Source organism: Triticum aestivum, chromosome 6D, assembly GCF_018294505.1.
Source record: "Triticum aestivum cultivar Chinese Spring chromosome 6D, IWGSC CS RefSeq v2.1, whole genome shotgun sequence".
Classification (NCBI taxonomy): Eukaryota; Viridiplantae; Streptophyta; class Magnoliopsida; order Poales; family Poaceae; genus Triticum; species Triticum aestivum.
Genome location: NC_057811.1, coordinates 442,827,177 through 442,837,692, shown reverse-complemented (window position 1 = coordinate 442,837,692; position 10,516 = coordinate 442,827,177).

Here is a 10,516-nt window from a genome sequence, read left to right as displayed (position 1 = left end):
TGTTCACCATTGAAACTACTCCATCTCACGTGATGATCAGACATGGTTTAGTTGATATGGATCACGTGATCACTTAGAGGATTAGAGGGATGTCTATCTAAGTGGGAGTTCTTAAGTAATATGATTAATTGAACTTAAATTTATCATGAACTTAGTCCTGGTAGTATTAGCATATCTATGTTGTAGATCAATAGCTCGCGTTTAGCTCCCCTGTTTTATTTTTGATAAGTTCCTAGAGAAAATTATGTTGAAAGATGTTAGTAGCAAAGATGCGGATTGGATCCGTGCTCTGAGGATTATCCTCATTGCTGCACAGAAGAATTATGTCCTTGATGCACCGCTAGGTGACAGACCTATTGTAGGAGCAGATGCAGACGTCATGAACGTTTGGCTAGCTCAATATGATGACTACTTGATAGTTTAGTGCACCATGCTTAACGACTTAGAATCGGGACTTCAAAGACGTTTTGAACATCATGGACCATATGAGATGTTTCAGGAGTTGAAGTTAATATTTCAAGCAAATACCCGAGTTGAGAGATATGAAGTCTCCAACAAGTTCTGTAGCTAAAAGATGGAGGAGAATAGCTCAAGCAGTGAGCATGTGCTCAGATTGTCTGGGTACTACAATCGCTTGAATCAAGTGGGAGTTAATCTTCCAGATAAAATAGTGATTGACAGAATTCTCTAGTCAACATCACCAAGTTAGTAGAACTTCGTGATGAACTATAGTATGCAAGGGATGACGAAAGTAATTCCCGAGCTCTTCGTGATGCTGAAATCGAAGAAGGTAGAAATCAAGAAAAACATCAAGTGTTGATGGTTGACGAGACCACTAGTTTCAAGAAAAGGGCAAAGGGAAGAAGGGGAACCTCAAGTAGAACGGCAAGCAAGTTGCTGCTGAAGTGAAGAAGCCTAAGTCTGGTCCTAAGCCTGAGACTAAGTGCTTCTACTGCAAAGGGGCTGGTCACTGGAAGCGGAACTACCCCAAGTATTTGGTGGATAAGAAGGATGGCAAAGTGAACAAAGGTATATTGGATATACATGTTATTGATGTGTACTTTACTAGTGTTTATAGCAACCCCTCAACATTTGATACTGGTTCAGTTGCTAAGAGTAGTAACTCGAAACGGGAGCTGCAGAATAAACAGAGACTAGTAAAAGGCGAGGTGACGATGTGTTGGAAGTAGTTCCAAGATTGATATGATCATCATCGCACACTCCCTATACTTTCGGGATTAGTGTTGAAACTAAATAAGTGTTATTTGGTGTTTGCGTTGAGCATGAATATGATTTGATCATGTTTGTTGCAATACGTTTATTCATTTAAATTAGAGAATAATTGTTGTTCTGTTTACATGAATAAAACCTTCTATGGTCATACACCCAATAAAATGGTTTGTTGGATTTCGATCGTAGTGATACACATATTCATAATAATGAAGCCAAAAGATGCAAAGTTAATAATGATAGTGCAACTTATTTGTGGCACTGCCGTTTAGGTCATATTGGTGTAAAGTGCATGAAGAAACTCCATACTGATGGGATTTTGGAATCACTTGATTATGAATCACTTGATGCTTGCGAACCGTGCCTCATGGGCAAGATGACTAAAACGCCGTTCTCTGGAACTATGGAGAGAGCAACAGATTTGTTGGAAATCATACATACAGATGTATGTGGTCCGATGAATATTGAGGCTCGTAGCAAGTATCATTATTTTCTGACCTTCATAGATGATTTGAGCAGATATGGGTATATCTACTTAATGAAACAGAAGTCTGAAACATTTGAAAAGTTCATATAATTTCAGAGTGAAGTGGAAAATCATCATAACAAGAAAATAAAGTTTCTACGATCTGATCCTGGAGAAGAGTATTTGAGTTACGAGTTTGGCCTTCAGTTAAAACAATGTGAAATAGTTTCACTACTCACGCCACCTGGAACACCACAGTGTAATGGTGTGTCCGAACATCGTAACCGTACTTTATTAGATATGGTGCGATATATGATGTCTCTTACCGATCTACCAATATCGTTTTGGGGTTATGCATTAGAGACTGCATTCACGTTAAATAGGGTACCATCTAAATCCGTTGAGACGACCTCTTATGAACTGTGGTTTGGCAAGAAACCAAAGTTGTCGTTTCTTAAAGTTTGGGGTTGCGATGCTTATGTGAAAAAGTTTCATCCTGATAAGCTCAAACCCAAATCGGAGAAATGTGTCTTCATAGGATACCCAAAGGAGACAGTTGGGTACACCTTCTATCACAGATCCGAAGGCAAGACATTCGTTGGTAAGAATGGATCCTTTCTAGAGAAGGAGTTTCTCTTGAAAGAAGTGAGTGGGAGGAAAGTAGAACTTGATGAGGTAATTGTACCTGCTCCCTTATTGGAAAGTAGTTCATCGCAGAAACCAGTTTCTATGACGCCTATACCAATTAGTGAGGAAGTTAATGATGATGATCATGGAACTTCAGATCAAGTTATTACTGAACCTCGTAGGTCAACCAGAGTAAGATCCGCACCAGAGTGGTACGGTAATCCTGTTCTGGAGGTTATGTTACTAGACCATGACGAACCTACGAACTATGAAGAAGCGATTTTGAGCCCAGATTCCGCAAAATGGCTTGAGGCCATGAAATCTGAGATGGGATCCATGTATGAGAACAAAGTATGGACTTTGATTGACTTGCCCAATGATCGGCGAGCCATAAAAAATAAATGGATCTTCAAGAGGAAGATGGACGCTGATAGTAGTGTTACTATCTACAAAGCTAGAATTGTCGCAAAAGGTTTTCGACAAGTTTAAGGTGTTGACTACGATGAGAGTTTCTCACTCGTATCTATGCTTAAGTCTGTCCGAATCATGTTAGCAATTGCCGCATTTTATGAAATCTGGCAAATGGATAAACAAAACTGCATTCCTTAATGGATTTATTAAAGAAGAGTTGTATATGATGCAACCAGAATGTTCTGTCAATCCTAAAGGTGCTAACAAAATATGCAAGCTCCAGCGATCCATCTATGGACTGGTGCAAGCATCTCAGAGTTGGAATATACGCTTTGATAGGTTGATCAAAGGACATAGTTTTATACAGACTTGTGGTGAAGCCTGTATCTACAAGAAAGTGAGTGGGAGGACTACAACATTTCTCATAAGTATATGTGAATGACATATTGTTGATCGGAAATAATGTAGAATTATTCTGAAAAGCATAAAGGAGTGTTTGAAAGGAGTTTTTCAAAGAAAGACCTTAGTGAAGCTGCTTACATATTGAGCATCAAGATCTATAGAGATAGATCAAGACGCTTGATAAGTTTTTTCAATGAGTACATACCTTAACAAGATTTTGAAGTGGTTCAAAATGGAACAGTCAAAGAAAGAGATTCTTGCCTGTGTTACAAGGTGTGAAATTTGAGTAAGACTCAAAGCCCGACCACGGCAGAAGATAGAAAAAGAATGAAAGTCACTCCCTATGCCTCGGCCATAGGTTCTATAAAGTATGCCATGCTGTGTACCAGATCTATTGTATACCCTACACTGATTTTGGCAAGGGAGTACAATAGTGATCTAGGAGTAGATCACTGGACAGCGGTCAAAATTATCCTTAGTGGAAAAAGGATATGTTTCTCGATTATGGAAGTGACAAAAGGTTCGTCGTAAAGGGTTACGTCGATGCAAGTTTTGACACTAATCTAGATGACTCTAAGTCTCGGTCTAGATACATATTGAAAGTGGGAGCAATTAGCTAGAGTAGCTCCGTGCAGAGCATTGTAGACATAGAAATTTGCAAAATACTTACGGATCTGAATGTGACAGACCCGTTGACTAAAATTATCTCACAAGCAAAACATGACCACACCTTAGTACTCTTTGGGTGTTAATCACATAGTGATGTGAACTAGATTATTGACTCTAGTAAACCCTTTGGGTGTTGGTCACATGACGATGTGAACTATGGGTGTTAATCACATGGTGATGTGAACTATTGATGTTAAATCACATGGCGATGTGAACTAGATTATTGACTCTAGTGCAAGTGGGAGACTGAAGGAAATATGCCCTAGAGGCAATAATAAAGTTATTATTTATTTCCTTATATCATGATAAATGTTTATTATTCATGCTAGAATTTTATCAACCGGAAACTTGATACATGTGTGAATACATAGACAAACAGAGTGTCACTAGTATGCCTCTACTTGACTAGCTCGTTGATCCAAGATGGTTATGTTTCCTAGCCATAGACATGAGTTGTCATTTGATTAATGGGATCACATCATTAGGAGAATGATGTGATTGACTTGACCCATTCTGTTAGCTTAGCACTCGATCGTTTAGTATGTTGCTATTGCTTTCTTCATGACTTATACATGTTCCTATGACTATGAGATTATGCAACTCCCGTTTACCGGAGGAACACTTTGTGTGCTACCAAACGTCACAACGTAACTGGGTGATTATAAAGGTGCTCTACAGGTGTCTCCAAAGGTACTTGTTGGGTTGGCGTATTTCGAGATTAGGTTTTTTGCCACTCCGATTGTTGGAGAGGTATCTCTGGGCCCACTCAGTAATACACATCACTATAAGCCTTGCAAGCATTGTGACTAATGAGTTAGTTGCAGGATGATGTATTACGGAACGAGTAAGAGACTTGCCGGTAACGAGATTGAACTACGTATTGAGATACCGACGATCGAATCTCGGGCAAGTAACATACCGATGACAAAGAGATTGAACTAGGTATGTTGTTATGCGGTCTGACCGATAAAGATCTTCGTAGAATATGTGGGAGCCAATATGAGCATCCAGTTTCCGCTATTGGTTATTGATCGGAGAGGTGTCTCAGTCATGTCTACATAGTTGTCGAACCGGTAGGGTCCGCACGCTTAACGTTACAATGACAGTTTTATTATGAGTTTATGAGTTTTGATGTACCGAAGGAGTTCGGAGTCCCGGATGAGATGAGGGACATGACGAGGAGTCTCGAAATGGTCGAGACGTAAAGATCGATATATTGGACGACTATATTCGGACATCGGAAAGGTTCCGAGTGATTCGGGTATTTTTCGGAGTACCGGAGAGTTACGGGAATTCGTATTAGGCCTTAATGGCCCATACAGGAAAGGAGAGAAAGGCCCAAAGGGTGGCCGCACCCCTCCCCATGGACTAGTCCGAATTGGACTAGGGAGGGGGGCGCCCCCTTCCTTCCTTCTCCTTCTCCCTTCCCTTCTCCTACTCCAACAAGGAAAGGAGGAGTCCTACTCCCGGTGGGAGTAGGACTCCCCCCTTGGCGCGCCCTCCTCCTAGGCCGGCGGCCTCCCCCCTTGCTCCTTTATATACGGGGGCAGGGGGGCACCCCAAAGACACAACAATTGATCTATTGATCTCTTAGCCGTGTGCGGTGCCCCCCTCCACCATATTACACCTCGATTATATCGTAGCGGTGCTTAGGCGAAGCCCTGCGTCGGTAGAACATAATCATCGTCACCACGCCGTCGTGCTGACGAAACTCTCCCTCGACACTCGGCTGGAGATGAAAAGTATCCCGTGGAGTCCCGTTTTGCGGTACGCCACACCCCTCAGGATGAACAGGATCCCCGTTTCGACCGTAGGAGGTCCGTTTCGTCCGTTTTGCGGTACGCCACACCCCTCCTGATCAACAGGACCCCCGTTTCGACCGTAGGAGGTCCGTTTCGTCAGTTTTGTGGTACGCCATACCCCTCCTGATCAACAGGACCCCCGTTTCGACCGTAGGAGGTCCGTTTCCACTGTTTTGCGGTACGCCACACCCCTCCCGATCAACAGGACCCCCGTTTCGACCGTAGGAGGTCCGTTTCGTCCGTTTTGCGGTACGCCACACCCCTCCCGATCAACAGGACCCCCGTTTCGACCGTAGGAGGTCTGTTTCCTCCGTTTTGCGGTACGCCACACCCCTCCCGATCAACAGGACCCCCGTTTCGACTGTAGGAGGTCCGTTTCCTCCGTTTGCGGTATGCCACATTCCTCCCGATCAACAGAACCCCCGTTTCGACCGTAGGAGGTCCGTTTCCTCCGTTTTGCGGTACGCCACACCCCTCCCCATGAACACGACGCATTCCGTTGCCTCCCCATGAACACGACGCATTCCGTTGCCTCCCCATGAACACGACGACGATGCTGTTTCTCCGTTCCGACCCAGCCATGTACACGAGCCCTCGCCGTACGTATGCGCGAGTAGCCGTTCGAGACCCTGCCCGTAAGTACGTACGTGGCCGTATTTTCTTTCTTGCACCCTGGCCGCTGTATGTACGTGTACATGCTACGTGCGCGCCTCTACTACGACACGTACGCGCCTCTTCTACGACACGTGTGCGCCTCTACATCAACCAGTATATATGTACGTACACGTTCGCGACCAGAATGACAACGCTACGTACGCTTCGACCAGGTGGGTCCCGACTGTCAGGCACTTCCTTGCCTGCAAAGATGTAGCTGGTGGGTCCCAGCTGTCAGGGAGGCGAATCATTTTGGTTTTTTTTGCCCGGACGCACTTCCTTGCGTGCGAAGATGTAGCTGGTGGGTCCCAGCAGTCAGGGGGGCGAATGTTTTTTTTGCCCGGATGCACTTCCTTGTGTGCGAAGGTGTAGCTGGTGGGTCCCAGCAGTCAGGGGGAAACGTTTTTTTCGCGAAATACGGTGGTCCGACCGGTGGGTCCCTGCTGTCAGGTGGAGGAATCATTATTTTCCGCGTAATAAGGAGGCACTTCGTTGCTGCCGCCGTGGACCCAGCTATCAGCCTCTCCACGTACAGTCCACGTCCGATGGAAGTTGTTCCTTGACCATGTTGACCACGCCGCGCCGAGAGCACCAGGGCGGTGGACGACGGCGAGGCCTAGGAAGGGGACGACGCGGAGCCGGTGAAGACGTGGCAGTCGATGCCCACGCGGAGAGGAGTATGAGGGTTCACTCGTTCGGCTGTGGTGTGAGGCTGCCGTCGCCGCAGGGCCTGGCCAGCGGTGGGAATAGTAGGGGGCGGTGAGGCCTCCGCGGCAGCACAGCCGGCCATGGGAGGCAGGAGCAGGCGGCACGACCGGCGCTGCTTTGGGCGGCTGGAGCAAGAAGACAAGAGGTTGAAGAAGCACTATGGCGGTTGGATTGACATCGTACGGTCACTGGGGCTAGAATCGTTCATATTGACAAAGTTGACAAAGCCCTCCGTTCTGCAGTACGCCACACCCCTCCCGATCAACAGGACCCCATTTTGACCGTAGGAGGTCCATTTCGTCCGTTTTGCGGTACGCCACACCCCTCCCGATCAACAGGACCCCGTTTCGACCGTAGGAGGTCTGTTTCCTCCGTTTTGCGGTACGCCACACCCCTCCCGATCAACAGGACCCCCGTTTCGACCGTAGGAGGTCCATTTCCTCCGTTTTGCGGTACGCCACACTCATCCCGATCAACAGGACCCCCGTTTCGACCATAGGAGGTCCGTTTCCTCCGTTTTGCGGTACGCCACACCCCTCCCCATGAACACGACGCATTCCGTTGCCTCCCCATGAACACGACGCAATCCGTTGCCTCCCCATGAACACGACGATGACGCTGTTTCTCCGTTCTAACCCAGCCATGTACACGAGCCCTCTCCGTACGTATGCGCGAGTAGGCGTTCGAGACCCTGCCCGTAAGTACGTACGTGGCCGTATTTTCTTTCTTGCACCCTGGCCGCTGTACGTATGTGTACATGCTACGTGCGCGCCTCTACTACGACACGTACGCGCCTCTTCTACGACACGTGTGCGCCTCTACATCAACCAGTATATATGTACGTACACGTTCGCGACCAGAATGACAACGCTACGTACGCTTTGACCAGGTGGGTCCCGACTGTCAGGCACTTCCTTGCCTGCAAAGATGTAGCTGGTGCGTCCCAGCAGTCAGGGAGGCGAATCGTTTTGGTTTTTTTTGCCCGGACGCACTTCCTTGCGTGCGAAGATGTAGCTGGTGGGTCCCAGCAGTCAGGGGGGCGAATCTTTTTTTTGCCCGGATGCACTTCCTTGTGTGCGAAGGTGTAGCTGGTGGGTCCCAGCAGTCAGGGGGAAACATTTTTTTCGCGAAATACGGTGGTCCGACCGGTGGGTCCCTGCTGTCAGGTGGAGGAATCATTATTTTTCGCGTAATAAGGAGGCACTTCGTTGCTGCCGCCGTGGACCCAGCTATCAGCCTCTCCACGTACAGTCCACGTCCGATGGAAGTCCTTCCTTGACCACGTTGACCACGCCGCGCCGAGAGCACCAGGGCGGTGGACGACGCCGAGGCCTAGGAAGGGGACGACGCGGAGCCGGTGAAGACGTGGCAGTCGATGCCCACGCGGAGAGGAGTATGAGGGTTCACTCGTTCGGCTGTGGTGTGAGGCTGCCGTCGCCGCAGGGCCTGGCCAGCGGTGGGAATAGTAGGGGGCGGTGAGGCCTCCGCGGCAGCACAGCCGGCCACGGGAGGCAGGAGCAGGTGGCACGACCGGCGCTGCTTTGGGCGGCTGGAGCAAGAAGACAAGAGGTTGAAGAAGCACTATGGCGGTTGGATTGACATCGTACGGTCACTGGGGCTAGAATCGTTCATATTGACAAAGTTGACAAAGCCCTCCATTCTGCAGTACGCCACACCCCTCCCGATCAACAGGACCCCATTTTGACCGTAGGAGGTCCATTTCGTCCGTTTTGCGGTACGCCACACCCCTCCCGATCAACAGGACCCCCGTTTCGACCGTAGGAGGTCTGTTTCGTCCGTTTTGCGGTACGCCACACCCTTCCCGATCAACAGGACCCCCGTTTCGACCGTAGGAGGTCCATTTCCTCCGTTTTGCGGTACGCCACACTCATCCCAATCAACAGGACCCCCGTTTCGACCGTAGGAGGTCCGTTTCCTCCATTTTGCGGTACGCCACACCCCTCCCCATGAACACGACGCATTCCGTTGCCTCCCCATGAACACGACGCAATCCGTTGCCTCCCCATGAACACGACGACGACGCTGTTTCTCCGTTCTAACCCAGCCATGTACACGAGCCCTCGCCGTACGTATGCGCGAGTAGGCGTTCGAGACCCTGCCCGTAAGTACGTACGTGGCCGTATTTTCTTTCTTGCACCCTGGCCGCTGTACGTATGTGTACATGCTACGTGCGCGCCTCTACTACGACACGTACGCGCCTCTTCTACGACACGTGTGCGCCTCTACATCGACCAGTATATATGTACGTACACATTCGCGACCAGAATGACAACGCTACGTACGCTTTGACCAGGTGGGTCCCGACTGTCAGGCACTTCCTTGCCTGCAAAGATGTAGCTGGTGGGTCCCAGCAGTCAGGGAGGCGAATCGTTTTGGTTTTTTTGCCCGGACGCACTTCCTTGCGTGCGAAGATGTAGCTGGTGGGTCCCAGCAGTCAGGGGGGCGAATCTTTTTTTGCCCGGATGCACTTCCTTGTGTGCGAAGGTGTAGCTGGTGGGTCCCAGCAGTCAGGGGGAAACGTTTTTTCGCGAAATACGGTGGTCCGACCGGTGGGTCCCTGCTGTCAGGTGGAGGAATCATTATTTTCCGCGTAATAAGGAGGCACTTCGTTGCTGCCGCCGTGGACCCAGCTATCAGCCTCTCCACGTACAGTCCACGTCCGATGGAAGTCGTTCCTTGACCATGTTGACCACGCCGCGCCGGGAGCACCAGGGCGGTGGACGACGGCGAGGCCTAGGAAGGGGACGACGCGGAGCCGGTGAAGACGTGGCAGTCGATGCCCACGCGGAGAGGAGTATGAGGGTTCACTCGTTCGGCTGTGGTGTGAGGCTGCCGTCGCCGCAGGGCTTGGCCAGCGGTGGGAATAGTAGGGGGCGGTGAGGCCTCCACGGCAGCACAGCCGGCCATGGGAGGCAGGAGCAGGCGGCACGACCGGCGCTGCTTTGGGCGGCTGGAGCAAGAAGACAAGAGGTTGAAGAAGCACTATGGCGGTTGGATTGACATCGTACGGTCACTGGGGCTAGAATCGTTCATATTGACAAAGTTGACAAAGCCCTCCGTTCTGAAGAACGCCACACCCCTCCCGATCAACAGGACCCCATTTTGACCGTAGGAGGTCCATTTCGTCCGTTTTGCGGTACGCCACACCCCTCCCGATCAACAGGACCCCCGTTTCGACCGTAGGAGGTCTGTTTCCTCCGTTTTGCGGTACGCCACACCCCTCCCGATCAACAGGACCCCCGTTTCGACCGTAGGAGGTCCATTTCCTCCGTTTTGCGGTACGCCACACTCATCCCGATCAACAGGACCCCCGTTTCGACCATAGGAGGTCCGTTTCCTCCGTTTTGCGGTACGCCACACCCCTCCCCATGAACACGACGCATTCCGTTGCCTCCCCATGAACACGACGCAATCCGTTGCCTCCCCATGAACACGACGACGACGCTGTTTCTCCGTTCTAACCCAGCCATGTACACGAGCCCTTGCCGTACGCATGCGCGAGTAGGCGTTCGAGACCCTGCCCGTA